Genomic DNA, 18763 nt, shown 5'->3' on the forward strand with positions numbered 1-18763 from the left:
CATGGACGGCTCATGCAGAAGGGGCCCTACAGGGAAAAATCTAGTGGGGTATGCAATAGTTACAGACACTGAAACCTTAGAAGCCCAATCCTTACCACATAACTTGTCTGCACAAGCAGCAGAACTGATTGCCTTAACATGAGCTTGTACCTTAGCAAAAGACAAATGTGTAAATATATATACTGACAGTCAGTACGCTTTTTCTACTGTACATGTTTTTGCACAGCAGTGGAAAAATAGAGGGATGATAACATCTAGTGGTAAACCAATTAATCATGCGCTATTTATTTTAGAATTGTTAGAATCTATTCAGTTACCTACTAAAGTAGCTATTTGCAAATGCGTAGCTCATACGAAACAGCAGGACAGAATTTCAAAAGGTAATGCGAGAGCTGACGCAGCTGCGAAGCAAGCAGCTTCAGACTCAGAAACTTTACTTTTAGACGAGGAATTGCAACCCTCTGAAATTTTAGACCTAGAAATGTTAAAAACAATGCAGACACTTACTACAAAAGCAGAGAAACAAAAATGGGAAAAACGAGGAGCAATCCTTGAAAACGAGCTGTACATCTCCAAAGAGAAAAAAACAATTTTGCCGTCTAATTTGTTTAGATATGCAGCTTTGTTGAGCCATGGGAAGTGCCATGTCTCAACAGGGGGATGGTACAGTTAGTAAACCGAATATTCCAAACATATGGATTCACAAATTACACAAAAAAATTTTGTGCGGCATGTCATATTTGTAGCAAACATCATGCACAAGGGGCATTTAAACCTAAACAAGGAAGTTTTCCTACACCGCCATATCCATTCCATACTATTTGTATGGATTTTATAGAACTGAACAAATGCGATAACAAAAAGTACTGCCTTGTCATTGTAGATATGTTTTCTAGATGGGTGGAAGCTTTTCCGACCAAGAATCTGGATGCAACAACAGTGGCAAAAGCCCTCATAAAGGAGATTATTCCTAGATTTGGCATACCGGAAAGAATTTATAGTGACAATGTTACACATTTTGTGAATCAAACCATACAACAGTTGGGAAGATTCTTTGGGATTTCCCTGAAGAACCATTGTGCTTATCACCCTCAGTCTGCGGGACTGGTGGAGAGGCACAATGGAGTCCTTAAGAACAAACTTAGAAAGTTAGTCAGCAAAACACAGAAGAACTGGGTGCACTGTCTGTCTCTGGCGCTGCTGAGTATTCGAACAGTTCCAAATGCAAAGGGTTTAACTCCTTTTGAAATGGTGTTTGGGAGGGCATATTATGTACCTCATTAGAAAGCTCTCATGCCTGCAGACCAGGAGGCTGATAGTTCACTAGCTAGTTATATGAGGAAACTATTAACAAATAAATCTCTTTTGCAGTTTAACTCTTTTTCAGATAAAGAACAGACCAGACCATTGGAAGCGATTCTAGCCCCGGGGTCCTGGATCTGGGTGAAGGTAACAAAGAGGAAGAATTGGGCAAGCCCGAAGTGGGAAGGACCATGCCAGGTACTGCTGGCCACACCTACTGCAGTCAAAATAGCCGAAAGGTCATCTTGGATCCATTTGACGCACTGTAAACTGGTAAAGAACTTTAAACTTGATAAAAACATTGTAACTGTTACGCAACAAGAACAAAATGGCCAAAGATAAGAATGCAGACCAACCTCAAAAATGTTGCATAATCATATTATTGAGCGTACACTTGTTGACTGTACTTTTGACAATTTTCTTTTTGTTGTGGTTTTTTCATTTCTCAACCACACAAGTAAAACTGGATAAATATGATGAGACATCCATAGACTGGCATCCAAACTTTAACACATACCTAGCAATTAAACGTGTATATGCTGAGACTATGAACATTTCAAACTGCTGGGTTTGTACAGCTATACCAACAGCATATGGAGGACTACTAATGTCCGCTGTTCCTTTAGGGATCAATGAGACTTGGGAGAATTTGTTTTTTGACACAGGAACTGTGAGATCACAGGATAAAATAGCATTGTATTTACCTGTTACACAAAAAGGGATTGTGTGTTTTTTCAAGAATGATACTCTCCAGGTGGGCTGGAGTAACTGTAACATAACAATATCTTATAAATGTTATATTAAGACTAAAAGTGGGGGTACTGTTTGCAATACTAACTATGATTCATATTTGAACTCAATGAAAATGACATTGAGTGAAGTACAAAGAAATCCTGTTTTGATTAAACAATTGTCAATCATAGATAAGAAAATGTTTCATGCAGGGTTGGTGCATATTAGCACTAAAGTTGAAAACTGATATTTTGTGTGTGGGAAAAAGGCTTACAAATGGCTACCTGAGAATTGGGCCAGCAGTTGTATTTTGGGCTACCTGGTTCCGGCCATATGACACACTGCGGAATTACCTCTGGGTAAAACACGGAATGTGAGAGATGTTTCCAAGAAAACCAAAGATCCAATCGAGAAACCTGTGAATCCAGTAAGGCGAGTTGAAGCAGGTTGGAAAGACCATAATTCCATGAAGGACAAAGACAAATTGACTCATATGGACTTGAGTGACAGTGTTATATCTTGGCAGGTATACTCCCAGCGTATGGTACAGTCAAATCGATTTGGGAGCTGAGAAAACTGTCGAAACTTCTCGAAGTAATGAGTAATGCAACTTTTTCTGCTCTTGAATTCGTGACTGATAAACTGAATGCCATGAGAACTGTTGTGTTGCAAAATCGGATGGCTCTTGACTTCACCCTAGCGGCGAGAGGTGGTACATGCGCGCTTATCAAAGAAGAATGCTGTACGTACATACCAGATAATAGACATGAAATCAACGACCACCTGGAGGTGATTCAGCAGGTGTCGGCCATGACCAAACCAGGCCCAAACCCTCTGACGGATTTTTTCCAGAATCTGTTTGGGGGGTGGGGTTCCATCCTAATGAATATTCTGATTGCCATTTGTGTGGGTTTACTCCTATTAGGAGCATGTGTTTGTTGTGGAACCCCCTGCATTTAAAGATTAATTAAAGATTTTATAGATATGTCTGTCTCTGAAACCTTGTATCAAGACATTGAACTTGAGGAATTGGTTCCAAATGAAATTTTCCTTGAAGTCTAAACTGAATGACTCTCTTAACTGCAAGTCCCAAGTGGAAGAGGTTAGGAGAAGAAATAAAAATCGTTTAAACTTCTGAGAATAGAATAAAAAGTATTAACAGGGGGGAAAATGTTAGAAAAATATGTATTAATGTATATGTTTAGTGCTTATTAAGAAATAAAAAAGATATAATGCATTTTATTCTATTAATGTTATGACAAGAAAAATGAATTCATATGAAACTGCAAGAAGCTTTTGGAAACTGCAGTGTGCCTTTTGCAAGTTGGCCTCTGACCCCAGCAGCTGCTAGCTCAGCAAGAATTAATGTTTATGCTTCTCACAAGTGATTATCTGCTGGGTCAGGAAATTAAATGTGTGAAATAATGAGAATCTTCTGCTCTTTTCTGCTTGAGCAATCAACCTTGTATATGTTGCTAGATAATGCACCGGCTGCAAGGAGGAAGTGATAACATGTAACAAGAGAAATGTATTGAGAACTGTATCTACTATTATGTTCGAATTAATTTAGAACCTTGAGTGGAAACTTTTGTAAAAGGGTATTGTAACTAACCAGGTGGCTAGCAAGGCCACGTTGTTTACCAGAAAAAGTTTTTAAGCAAAATGTAGTATCAGCATTTTAGATGAATAGAATATTGTAAGCTAAAGTGATGTAAAACCCCTTGTGACTGACTACGTCAGCCTGGTGGGTTAATACTAGTAATAAATATTATAAAAGTTGTGTTCTTCCTGTTTCATTCAGACAAAATTCTGTACTTGTACATTTTTTGCCTCCTGGTGTACACTAGTAAAGAACCTGAACCTGAACCTCCTGTGTATTGATCTTTTTATTACAGTATTTTTTCATTTAACAGAGACAATGAAAAAAGTCCCATTAAACCTATAGGTGAAGCCCTTGGGAAAAAGCTCCTGCAATATCAGGGTCAGATGTGGTGACCACCGCCTATCAAACATTGACAAAATTCTCAGTAAACTTGTAGTTGTAGGGCTTTGTGACAGAGCTGCTGCAATATCATGGTCATATGTAGTGACCATAGGCTATGAAACAATGAGAAAAGTTTCAGTAATCTTGTAGATTTAGGGATTTGTGACAGAACTCCTAAACATACCTACATAAAAGAATGACAAAAGTCTCAGTAAATCTGTAGGTGTAAGGCTTTGTGACAGAGCTCCTCAAATTTCAGGGTCAGGTGTAGTGGCCCATGCCATGAAACAATGGCAAAAGTCTTGGTAAACTTCTAGGTGTAGGGCTTTGTGACACAGCTCCTGCAATATTGGGGTCAGATGTGACTGCAGGCTGTGAAACAATGACAATGGTGTCAGCAAACTTGTGGGTGTAGGCTTTGTGAAAGAGTTCCTGCAATATCAGGGTGAGATGTTTTGCGCCAGGGTATGAAGCAATGACAAAACTCTCATTAAACATCTATGCTAGGGCATTGTGACAGAGCTCATCCAACATGGGGGTCAGATGTAGTGACCACATGCTATGAAAGAATGAGAAAAGTCTAAGTAAACTTGCAGATGTAGGGCTTTGTGACAGAACTCCTGCACTATCATGGTCATACGTAGTAAATGTAGGCTATGAAAAAATAATAAAAGTTTCAGTAAACTTGCAGGTGTTGGGCTTTTGACAGAGTTCCTGCAATACTTGGGTGAGATGTGACCACACACTATGAAATGATGACAGATCTCCTGCAATATCAATGTTAGATGTAGTAACAGCAGGCTATGAAACAATGACAAAAGTCCCTGTAAACTTATAGATCAAGGCCTTGTGACACAGCTCCTGCAATACCAAGGTCAGATGTGGAGACAACAGGCTACTGAATAATGACAAAAGTCTCAGTAAACTTGTAGTTGTAGAATTTTATGATGGAGCTCCTGCAATATCGTGCTCAGATGTAGTGTCCGTAGGCTATGAAACAATGACAAAAGCCTCAGTAAACTTCTAGGTGAAGGAGTTGTATCAGAGCTCTTGCAATATTGGGCTCAGATGTAGTGACCATAGGCTGTGAAACAATGAAAAAAGTCTCAGTAAACTTGTAGGTGTATAGCTTTCTGACAAAGGAACTGCAATATCTGGGTCAGAAGTAATGCCTGCATTCTATGAAACAATGACCAAAGCCTGAGTAAACATTCAGGCATAGGGCTTTGTGACAGAGTTCCTACAAAATCAGGGTCAGATGTAGTGACCACAGGGTATGAAATAATGAGAACAGTCTCTGTAAGTTGTAGGTGTAGGGCATTCTGACAAGCACCTCCAATATCAGGGTCATATGTAGTGTCTACAAAATACGAAACAATCACAAACTTCTCAGTAAACTCATAGGTGTAGGGCTTTGTGTCACAGCTGCTGCAGCATCTGGATCATATGTAGTGACTGCAGGATATTGAACAATGAAAAAGGCCTCAGTAAACTTGTAAGTGTAGGGCATGATTATAGAGCTCCTGCAATGTCGGGGTCAAATGTAGGGTCCACAGGCTAGGAAACAATGACAATCGTCTGAGTAAACTTGTAGGTGTAGGGCTTTGTGACAGAGTTCTTCCAATGTCAGCGTCAGGTGTAGTGAACCACACTATGAATCAAAGGTAAAAGTCTCAGTAAACATCTAGGTGTAGACCATTGTGACAGAGCTCCTGCATTATCACGGTTAGATGTGACCGCAGGCTATGATACAATGACAAATGTCTCAGTAAACTTACAGGAGTAGGGCTTTTTGACAGAGCTCTTGCAATGTTGGTGTAAGATGAGGTGACCGCAGGCTATGAAATGATGACAAATGTCTCAGTAAACTTGCACGTATAGGTACTTGTGACAGATCTCCTGCAATATCGGGGTCAGATATAGTAACAGCAGGGAATGAAACAATGACAAAAGTCCCTGTCAGAGTTCCTGATATATCAGCATCAGATGTGGTGACCATAGGCTATCAAACAATGATAAAAGTCTCAGTAAACTTGTAAGTGTAGGGCTTTGTGACAGAGCTCCTGCAATATTGTGGTCAGATGTAGTGACTGTAGGCTATGAAACAATGACAAAAGTCCCTGTAAACTTCTAGGTGAAGGACTTGTATCAGAGCTCCTGCAATATCGGGCTAAGATGTATTGACTACAGGCTATGAAACAATGACACAAGTATCAGTAAACTTGTAGCTGTACAGCTTTCTGATAAAGCCACTGCAAAATCTGGATCAGAAATACTACACACGTTCTATAAAACAATGACAAAAGCCTGAGTAAAATTGTAGGTGTAGGGCTTTGTGACAGAGTTCCTACAAAACCAGGGTCAGATATAGTGATCACTGGGTAGGAAATAATGACAACAGCCTCAGTAAGTTGTAGGTGTAGTGCATTCTGACAAAGCACCTGCAATATCAGGGGCATATGTAGTGTCTCCAAGCCATGAAACAATCACAAAAGTCTCAGTAAATTTGTAGGTGTAGAGTTTTGTGTCAGAGCTCCTGCAGTATTGAGGTCATATGTAGTCACTGCAGGCTATTGAACAATGACAAAGGTCTCAGTAAGCTTGGAGGTGTAGGGCTTTGTGACAGAGCTCCTGTAATGTCGTAGTCAAATGTAGTGACCGTAGGCTATGAAATAATGACAAACATCTTAATAAATTTGTAGATGTAGGGCTTTATGACAGAGCTCTTCCAATGTCAGGGTCAGGTGTAGTGAACCACACTATGAATCAATGGTAAAAGTCTCAGTAAACATCTAGGTGTAGACCTTTGCGATGGAGCTCCTGCATTATCATGGTCAGATGCAGTGACCGCAGGCTATGATGCAATTACAAAGCAATGACAAATGTCTCAGTAAACTTACAGGTGTAGGGTTTTGTGACACAGCTCCTGCAATATTTTGGGTAAGATGTTGTGACTGCAGGCTATGAAATTATGACAAATGTCTCAGTAAACATGTAAGTACATGTACTTGTGACAGATCTCCTGCAATATCGGGGTCAGATATAGTAACAACAGGCAATGAAACAATGACAAAAGTCCCCTGTAAGCTTGCAGGTGAAAGCCTTTCATAGAGCTACTGCAATATCAGCTTCAGATGTGGTGACCGTAGGCTATCAAACAATGACAAAAGTCTCAGTAAACTTGTAGTTGTAGAGGTTTGTGACAGAGCTCTTGCAATATTGTGGTCAGATTTAGTGACTGTAGGTATGAAACAATAACAAAAGTCCCTGCAAACTTCTAGGCGAAGGACTTGTATCAGAGCTCCTGCAATATCGGGCTCAGTTGTAGTGACCATAGATTATAAAACAATGACAAAAGTATCAGTAAACATGTAGGTGTACAGCTTTGTGCCAAGGCCTCTGCAAAATATGGGTCAGAAATTGTGCCTACATTCTATGACACTTGTAGGTGTAGGGCTTTGTGACAGAGCTCCTACAAAACCAGGGCCAGATGTATTGACCACAGGGTATGAAATAATGACAGCAGTCTCAGTGAGTTGTAGGTGTAGGGCATTCTGACAAAACACCTGCAATATCAGGGTCATGTGTAGTATCTCCAAGCTATGAAACAATCACAAAAGTCTCAGTAAACTTGTAGGTGTAGGGTTTTGTGTCAGAGCTCTTGCAGTATTGAGATAATATATAGTGACTGCAGGCTATTGATCAATGACAAAGGTCTCAGTAAGCTTGTAGGTGTAGTGCTTTGTGACAGAGCTCCTGCAATTTCGTAGTCAAATGTAGTGGCTGTAGGGTATGAAACAATGACAAACATCTCAGTAAACTTGTAGGTGTAGGGCTTTGTGACAGAGCTCTTCCAGTATCAGGGTCAGGCGTAGTGAACTATGCTATGAATCAATGGTAAAAGTCTCAGGAAATATCAGGTGTAGACCTTTGGGACACAGCTCTGCAATATCAGAGTAACAGCAGGCAATAAATCAATGACAAAAGTCCCTGTAAATTTGCAGATGAAAGCCTTGTGACAGAGCTCCTGCAATATCAGCATCAGATGTGGTGACTGTAGGCTATTAAACAATGACAAAAGTCTCAGTAAACTTGTAATTGAAGGGCATTGTGACAGAGCAACTGCAATATCAGGGTCATGTGTAGTGTCTACTAGCTATGAAATAATCTCAAACATCTCAGTAAACTTATAGGTGTACGGCTTTGTGTCAGAGCTCCTGCAATGTCATGATCAAATGTAGTGACCGTAGGCTATGAAACAATGACAATTGTCTCAGTAAACATGTAGGTGTAGGGCTTAGTGACAGACCTATTCCAATCTAAGGGTCAGGTGTAGTGATCCATGCTATGAATTAATGAGAAAAGTCTCAGTAAACATATAGATGTAGGGATTTGTGACAGAGCTCCTGCAATATTACGATCAGATGTAGTGACCACAGGCTTTGATACAATGACAAAAGTCTCAGTAAACCTGTAGGTGTAGGGCTTTGTGGCAGAGCTCCTACAATATTGGGGTCAGATGTAGTGACCACGGGGCAAGAAATAATGACAAAAGTCTCAATAAACTTTTAAATGTAGGGCTTTGTGACAGAGCTCCATCAGGGACAGATGTAGTGACAGCAGGCTAGGATAAAAATGGGAAAAGTCTCAGTAAACTTGTAGGTGTAGGGCTTTTTGACAGAGGTCCTGCAGTATTGGGCTCAGACGTAGTGACCACAGGCTATGAAACAATGATAAAAGCCTCAGTAAACTTGTAGGTCTACAGCTTTGTGACAATGCCAATGCAATATCTGGATCAGAAGTAATGCCCCCATTCTATGGAACAAAGACAAAACACTGAGTCAACCTGTAGGTGTAGGGATTTGTGACAGAGCTGCTACAAAATCAGGGTCAGATGTAGAGACCACAGTGCATGAAATAATAACAACAGTCTCAGTAATCTTGTAGGTGTAGAGCATTCTGACAACTGACAATGCACCTGCAATATCAGGGTCATATGTAGTGTTTACAGTCTATGAAACAAACATAAAAGTCTCAGTAAACTTGTAGGTTCTAGTCTTTGTGTCAGATCTCCTGCAGTATTGATGTCATATGTAGTGACCAGAGGCTATTGAACAATGACAAAAGTCTCAGTAAACTTGTAGGTGTAGGGCTTTGTGACAGAGTTCCTGCAATGTCATGCACAAATGTGACCGTAGGCTATGATACAATGACAAATGTCTCAGTAAACTTGTAGGTGTAGGGTTTGTGACAGAGCTCTTGCAATATCCGGGTCAGATGTTGTGACTGCAGGCTTTGAAACAATGAAAATTCTCAGTAAACTTGTAAGTGTAGGCTTTGTGGCAAAGTTCCTCCAATATTACGGTGTGGTATATTGACCCAAGCTATGAAATTATGACGAACCTCTCAGTAAACTTGCAGTTGTAGGGCTTTGTGACAGAGCTCTTGCAATATTGGGGTCAGAGGTTATGACCGCAGGCTATGAAACAATGACAAAAGTCAAAGTAAACTTGTACATATAGGGTCTTGTGACAGATCTGCAATATCAGGGTCAAATGTAGTGACCACATGCTATGAAACAATGACAAAAGTCTCAGTAAACTTGTAGGTGTATGGCTTTGTGACAGAGCTTCTAAATATGTCTCCAAGAAAAAATGGAAAAAGTCTCAGTAAACCTGTAGATGTAGGCTTTGTGACAGAGTTCCTGTAATATCAGGGAGAGGTGTATTGACCCAGGCTATGAAGGAATGACAAAATTCTCAGTAAACTTCTAGCTGTAAGGCTTTGTGACAGAGGTCCTCCATTAACAGGGTCAACTGTAGTGACCTCAGGCGATCACACAATGACAAACGTCTCAGTAATCTTGAAGGTATAGAGCTTTGTGACAGAACTGCTGCAAAATTTGAGTCACATGTAGTGACCGCAAGCTATGAAACAATGGTGAATGTCTCAGTAAACCTGTAAGTGTAGGATTCATTATACACCTCCTGCAAAATTGGGGTCAGATGTTTTGACCGCAGGCTATGAAACGAAGACAAAAGTCTCAGTACACTTGTACATATAGGGGCTTGTGACAGATCTCCTGCTATACTGGGGTCAGATACAGTGACCACTGGCTATGAAAAAAAAAACAAAGGTCTCAGTAAACTTGTAGTTGTATGGCTTTCTGGCAGAGCTCTTAAATATGCCTACATGAAACAATGACAAAAGACTTAGTACACTTGTAGGTGTAGGGTTTCATTACAGAGCTCCTGCAATGCTGGGGTCAGATGTAGAGACAGTGTTTTATGAAACAATGACAAAAGTTTCAATAAACTTGTAGGTGTAGGCCTGTGTGAAAGAATCCCTGCAATATCAGGGTCAGGTGTAGTGACCGCAGGGTACGAAACCATGAAAAAAGTCCCAGTAAACTTGTTGGTGTAGGGCTTTCTGATAGAGCTAATGCAATATAGGGGTCAGATGTTGTGACCGCAGGTGATGAAACAATGACAAAGTCTCAGTAAACATTGGTATAGGGCATTGTGACAAAGCCACAGCAATATCTGGGAAAGTAATAACGCCGACATTCAGTGAAACAATGGCAAAAGTCTGAGTAAACTTGTAGGTGTAGGTCTTTGTGCCAGAGTTCCTGCAATATCGGGGTCAGATGTAACTGACCTCAACGTAAGAAATAATAACAACAGTCTCAGTACATTTGTAGCTGTAGGGCATTGTGACAGAACACCTGCAACATCAGGGTCAGATGTAGTGTTTAAAAGCTATGAAACTATCACAAAACTATCAGTAAACTTGTAGGTGCAAGGCGTTGTGACAGAGCTCCTGCAGTATCGGCATCAGATGTAGTGATAGCAGGCTATGAGGCTGTTAGAAAAATATGTATTAATGTATATGTTTAGTGCTTATTAAGAAATAAGAAAGATATAATGCATTTTATTCTATTAATGTTATGACAAGAAAAATGAATTCATATGAAACTGCAAGAAGCTTTTGGAAACTGCAGTGTGCCTTTTGCAAGTTGGCCTCTGACCCCCGCAGCTGCTAGCTCAGCAAGAATTAATGTTTATGCTTCTCACAAGTGATTATCTGCTGGGTCAGGAAATTAAATGTGTGAAATAATGAGAATCTTCTGCTCTTTTCTGCTTGAGCAATCGACCTTGTATATCTTGCTAGATAACGCACCAGCTGCAAGGAGGAAGTGATAACATGTAACAAGAGAAATGTATTGAGAACTGTATCTACTATTATGTTCGAATTAATTTAGAACCTTGAGTGGAAACTTTTGTAAAAGGGTATTGTAACTAACCAGGTGGCTAGCAAGGCCACGTTGTTTACCAGAAAAAGTTTTTAAGCAAAATGTAGTATCAGCATTTTAGATGAATAGAATATTGTAAGCTAAAGTGATGTAAAACCCCTTGTGACTGACTACATCAGCCTGGTGGATTAATACTAGTAAGAAATACTATAAAAGTTGTGTTCTTCCTGTTTCATTCAGACAAATTTCTGTACTTGTACGTTTTTTGCCTCCTGGTGTACACTACTAAAGAACCTGAACCTGAATCTCCTGTGTATTGATCTTTTTATTACAGTATTTTTTCATTTAACAGATTGGTCCTTTGTGTACCGGAATCCCTCAGAAGCTGCGGATCAGAACATAGTGGTGGTCGAAGACTGCATGCAGGAGAAGATACCAAAATGGTTCTTCTTGAGTGAAAAGACCTCCGACTGAATTGTCGTTTAAATAGGCTGGCCACTTTCTGATCTGTGGCTGAAGAGCGGATCTCCACTTCGAACCGCGACTGCTCAATACCGGAGGCTCAGGTAGGGAGACTTTTTGCCTTTTTTCTGTTTTAGATCAGGGACTAGGTTACAGTAAATATTGTTTTTTTTGTCAGATTTGTCATACAGGTCAGGGACAAGAAAAATTACTGTTTATTTGGTCATAGATCAGGGTAACAGAATAAGGTAGGCAGTTATTCTAGATAAACTGTGAAAGGAACTGAAGTTGTGGTACCACGTGGTAAAAGGGTTACGTAACATTTATTAACATGGGAAATCAGTGCACTAAAACATCGCAAGACCCGCCCCTAACTGAAGACGCAAAATATATGCAACTACAACGTGCAGATAATGTTAGATATTATGTAAAATGGGTTAACAAATATGAATTTGATGGGAAATTAGACAAATCTTCGCTTGTTAAACTTCTTAGCTTAAAAGTGATACAAAAGGTCAGGCAAAGAAACAACGGCAATTAGGCATTCCTCAGGCACACAGGTGGATTGAGGAAGCAAACCGTAGGGAACAAAAGAGTAATTATTCAAAGGCATTGTTTTTAGACAAAGAAGATAATAATATAGTAGTAGCAATGGCTCCTCCCCCCCACTCCCTTTTTCAGGATATGAAGCGGCTGGACAAGCTGGTCCACCTCCGCTGCATCCTGATGTCTCAGTGAAACCGAAATCGTTTGTTAGAGATCCCATTGAAACTAGGTCCCGAACACGTAAAACACAGGGGGACATAGAATCGTATCAAATGGAGAGAAATTTACAAGCTGAGAGTGAGGAAGAAATATGTCCACTTATAATGGTACCAGATCCTCGGGCAGGACAGGTTGGACAGGACCCAACCCTCTTGGTATATAGGCCGTGGACACCGGAGGATATCCGGAAGGCTATTGAGGGAATTCCCCATCCAAAAGTTAATTTTACAAAATTCCTAGAAGATTTACAAGGCATGAGGTTAAGTTACCACTTAAATGGGGAAGAAGTAGAAAAAGTAGTTAGACAAACTGTAGGTCCAGATTGGCACATGATTAGTGGCACCTGGAATCCTCGTAATGCAGAATTTAAGCCACTCCCACATAGTGACGCAGAACTAGACAATAGAGTAAAAGGCCTTACAGACCGAATCTCTGAAAAGTGGAAACCTAGAGCAGACTGGACTTGTATTAACCAATGCATACAGCAAGAAAATGAAACAGTAGATGGGTACTATGCCAGATTATTAGAATGTTTTAATAACCATAGCGGTATGACAGTTCAGAAAATCAAATGAATGATTCCCCGTATGAACAACAATTGAAAAATGCATTTTTAAAAGGTTGCATTGCACCTATTAGTAGCTTCATTACGAAGCATATGATAGATCATCGAACAAGTAGGTTACAAGCCTTACTTGAATATGCTAGACATGCTGAAAGACATTTTAATAGCAAAAAGAAAGCGCAAGTCTTCACTGCTGAAGACGGAGCTGAAGTTTATGCATTACAGTCTGGTAAAAAGGGTAAGAAAAATGCACAGGGAAATAAACAGTCTGACAAATGGTCAGAGGACTTTGAAGAAAGGAAAAAGAGAGGTGAATGCTTTAAATGCGGGAAGAAGGGACATCTAGCTAGGGATTGTAAACAAAATAAGAGGGTAACCACAGAGGATAAGGGAGATGAGGACTGACTATATGATGGTGAAGATACACCATACGAGAGTCAGAAATCATCGGGAGAAGACAATAAAGAAAGAACAAATGTAAATGTGATAGAAGGAGTAGAGGAAGTGCAAGTATACATGGAAGATGAAGAAAATGAGATTTTAGATTTAGCATTATTGAGCCTAGAGCTCTACCTAGCAGACACAAAACCGGAAGTTACTCTTCTGGTGGAGGGGAAGGAAGTTAAATTCCTGTGTGATTCAGGAGCGCCACGGACTTTGATACACCCCTCCAAGTTACCAGAACATTCAGAATCACCTGATTATATATTAGTGAAAGCTGCAAATGGACAGCTATACTGGGAACCACTTTCCCATGATATAGCAATAACTGTCCCTGTTTCAGGGATGACTCAAAGGAGTAAAATTGTTGTTTCTGCAAAATGTCCAGTGAACCTATTAGGTAGGGACCTTATGCAGATATTTGGCATAGCAGTAGTTCCGACTATGCAGGGTATGGAGGCACAGCGACAAATGGATACTTTTGTGGTGTGACCGGAAGGTGAAACTTTTTACTGGTACAGCCAGGACTTGGTTATGACTGGTCCAGGGGCAGTGACCGAGGAACTGATGAATGTAGCCATCAGTAAATCCACCTCCCTTGACATTGACAGACAGCATTCGTTGCATTGAACTCTGTATTACTGTAGCACACCAGGACCTGATAAGGAATATGAGCAAGAATTGTTCAGAAATCGTGCAAACAGATTAGTGTTACGTAATCTGTACTGGGATACTGAGGGAAACAGTGTTGTTAGCTGTTCATTACCTCAAGAATTCCTTGCACTATACAAATCTAATCGATTACCACATGTCAGTTTAACTAAGAACAAAAATGTAAAATGGGCAGACCTAGGAGAAAAGGTAACGAGATGGGAGAAACAAACTGATTTAGAATTATCAGAGCAGGGAATACAGAAACAAAACTGAATTGGCTAACACAGGCACACCCAGCTGTACACTTGCAGTCTAGTGAGGACAGCTGATTAGCATTCTTATTAGAAGAAGAGGAGAAAGCCTTATGTAACATACCAAAGATTCTTTGGTCAACAGACAAGTCAGATGTAGGACTTATTCGAACAGCAGGACCAGTTACTATTACACCAAAGTCAGCATTCAGACCACAGAAGAGACAATATCCTTTGAGAAAGGATGCAGAGATAGGAATGAAACCTATAATAGCAGCATTACTTAGAGAAGGAGTACTGGTAGAATCTCCTGATTCACCATGTAATACACCCCTATTTCCTGTTAAAAAGGCAAACGGGGAATGGCGTATGGTTCAGGACTTACAAGCTGTAAATAATGCAGTAATACCTAGAGCACCTATGGTGCCAGATCCACACACTTTGTTAAATTATTTGAAACCTCATCAAAAATATTTCTCTGTGGTAGATATCAGCAATGCCTTCTTTTCAATACCTATACATCCTGATAGCCAATATTGGTTTGCATTTACATTTCAGGGGAAAAGGTATACCTATACTCGACTACCACAGGGATATTGTGAGAGTCCAACAATATTCGGACAAGAAATGGCTAGTAATTTGGCGGGATTCACCCCACCGGGGGGCAGTCAAATTCTACTTTATGTAGACAACATCTTGCTAGCAGCCCCAATGCAGGTAGGATACCATAGCACTGTTACAATTCTTAGCAACACAGGGACACAAAGTAAACAAAAGCAAACTACAGCTTTGGAGAAAACAAGCTAGATACCTAGGATATGTAATATCCAAAGAAGGTAGAGTACTAGATGAGGATAGAAAAACAGCAATTTTACAAGCACCCAAACCAGCGACCAAGAAGGAAATTATGTCCTTCCTGGGAACAACTAACTTCTGTCGGAGTTGGATACCAAACTATGCTTTGGAATCTGCTCCACTGACCGACCTCATATACAAAAAGCCGATGGCAGCACAGGATTTATTACAATGGACACCTGAAGCAGAAATGGCTTTCTGCAGGTTGAAGCAATTAATAGCTTCTTCATCAGTTCTAGGATTACCAAACTATCATAAACGTTTCTGTCAAACTGTAGACTGTAAGCAGGGATATATGATATCAGTGTTGACACAACAACATGGGGATAAGCAACGCCCCATAGCTTACTATTCATCACAGTTAGACCCAGTGGCATGATCCATGCCCCACTGTGTGCAAGCAGTGGTTGCAGCTGCAATGGCAGTACAGGCTTCAGCCTCAGTGGTGTTATTCCACCCTCTCACATTGAGAGTGCCTCATGCAGTCGCGATAATTGTACTGCAAGAAAAGGTAGCTTATCTTTCTCCTGCTAGACACTTTCCTGTATGACTATACTGTTGAGCCAACCTCATATGACAATTGAACGATGAACGACATTAAATCCATCAACTTTGCTCCCAACTCCTGCGGATGGCACACCACACAGTTGGCTGCAGGAAATTGAGCAGAAAACCTTACCCAGACAAGATCTCATGGATATTCCCTTGGATAAGGCCGAGGTGACATATTACGTGGACGGCTCATGCAGAAGGGGCCCTACAGGGAAAAATCTAGTGGGGTATGCAATAGTTACAGACACTGAAACCTTAGCAGCCCAATCCTTACCACATAACTTGTCTGCACAAGCAGCAGAATTGATTGCCTTAATACGAGCTTGTACCTTAGCAAAAGACAAATGTGTAAACATATATACTGACAGTCAGTATGCTTTTTCTACTGTACATGTTTTTGCACAGCAGTGGAAAAATAGAGGGATGATAACGTCTAGTGGTAAACCAATTAATCATGCGCTATTTATTTTAGAATTGTTAGAATCTATTCAGTTACCTACTAAAGTAGCTATTTGCAAATGCATAGCTCATATGAGACAGCAGGACAGAATTTCAAAAGGTAATGTGAGAGCTGACGCAGCTGCGAAGCAAGCAGCTTCAGACTCAGAAACTTTACTTTTAGACGAGGAATTACAACCCTCTGAAATTTTAGACCTAGAAATGTTAAAAACAATGCAGACACTTACTACAAAAGCAGAGAAACAAAAATGGGAAAAACGAGGAGCAATCCTTGAAAATGGGCTGTACATCTCCAAAGAGAAAAAAACAATTTTGCCGTCTAATCTGTTTAGATATGCAGCTTTGTTGAGCCATGGGCAGTGCCATGTCTCAACAGGGGGATGGTACAGTTAGTAAACCGAATATTCCAAACATATGGATTCACAAATTACACAAATAAATTTTGTGCGGCATGTCATATTTGTAACAAACATCATGCACAAGGGGCATTTAAACCTAAACAAGGAAGTTTTCCTACACCGCCATATCCATTCCATACTATTTGTATGGATTTTATAGAACTGAACAAATGCGATAACAAAAAGTACTGCCTTGTCATTGTAGATATGTTTTCTAGATGGGTGGTAGCTTTTCCGACCAAGAATCCAGATGCAACAACAGTGGCAAAAGCCCTCATAAAGGAGATTATTCCTAGAATTGGCATACCGGAAAGAATTTATAGTGACAATGGTACACATTTTGTGAATCAAACCATACAACAGTTGGGACGATTCTTTGGGATTTCCCTGAAGAACCATTGTGCTTATCACCCTCAGTCTGTGGGACTGTTGGAGAGGCACAATGGAGTCCTTAAGAGCAAACATAGAAAGTTAGTCAGCGAAACACAGAAGAACTGGGTGCACTGTCTGCCTCTGGCGCTGCTGAGTATGCAAACAGTTCCAAATGCAAAGGGTTTAACTCCTTTTAAAATGGTGTTTGGGAGGGCATATTATGTACCTCATTGGAAAGCTCTCATGCCTGCAGACCAGGAGGCTGATAGTTCACTAGCTAGTTATATGAGGAAACTATTAACAAATAAATCTCTTTTGCAGTTTAACTCTTTTTCAGATAAAGAGCAGACCAGACCATTGGAAGCGATTCTAGCCCCGGGGTCCTGGATCTGGGTGAAGGTAACAAAGAGGAAGAATTGGGCAAGCCCGAAGTGGGAAGGACGGTACCAGGTACTGCTGGCCATGCCTACTGCAGTCAAAATAGCCGAAAGGTCATCTTGGATCCATTTGACGCACTGTAAACCGGTAAAGAAATTTCAACTTGATAAAAACATTGTAACTGTTATGCAACAAGAACAAAATGGCCAAAGATAAGAATGCAGACCAACCTCAAAAATGTTGCATAATCATATTATTGAGCGTACACTTGTTGACTGTACTTTTGACAATTTTCTTTTTGTTGTGGTTTTTTCATTTCTCAACCACACAAGTAAAACTGGATAAACATGATGAGACATCCATAGACTGGCATCCAAACTTTAACACATACCTAGCAATTAAACGTGTATATGCTGAGACTATGAACATTTCAAACTGCTGGGTTTGTACAGCTATACCAACAGCATATGGAGGACTACTAATGTCCGCTGTTCCTTTAGGGATCAATGAGACTTGGGAGAATTTGCTTTTTGACACAGGAACTGTGAGATCACAGGATAAAATAGCATTGTATTTACCTGTTACACAAAAAGGGATTGTGTGTTTTTTCAAGAATGATACTCTCCAGGTGGGATGGAGTAACTGTAACATAACAATATCTTATAAATGTTATATTAAGACTAAAAGTGGGGGTACTTTTTGCAATACTAACTATGATTCATATTTGAACTCAATGAAAACGACATTGAGTGAAGTACAAAGAAATCCTGTTTTGATTAAACAATTGTCAATCATAGATAAGAAAATGTTTCATGCAGGGTTGGTGCATATTAGCACTAAAGTTGAAAACTGTTATTTTTTGTGTGGGAAAAAGGCATACAAATGGCTACCTGAGAATTGGGCCGGCAGTTGTTTTTTGGGCTACCTGGTTCCGGCCATACGACACACTGCGGAATTACCTCTGGGTAAAATACGGAACGTGAGAGATGTTTCCAAGAAAACCAAAGATCCAATTGAGAAACCTGTGAATCCAGTAGGGCGAGTTGAAGCAGGTTGGAAAGACCATAATTTCGTGAAGGACAAAGACAAATTGACTCATATGGACTTGAGTGACAGTGTTATATCTTGGGCAGGTATACTCTCAGTGTATGGTACAGTCAAATCGATTTGGGAGCTGAGAAAACTGTCAAAACTTCTCGAAGTAATGAGTAATGCAACTTTTTCTGCTGTTGAATTAGTGACTGATAAACTGAATGCCATGAGAACTGTTGTGTTGCAAAATCGGATGGCTCTTGACTTCACCCTAGCGGCAAGAAGTGGTACATGCGCGCTTATCAAAGA

Source organism: Protopterus annectens, chromosome 10.part0 (assembly GCF_019279795.1).
Source record: "Protopterus annectens isolate FY-2018-M chromosome 10.part0, PAN1.0, whole genome shotgun sequence".
Classification (NCBI taxonomy): domain Eukaryota; kingdom Metazoa; phylum Chordata; order Ceratodontiformes; family Protopteridae; genus Protopterus; species Protopterus annectens.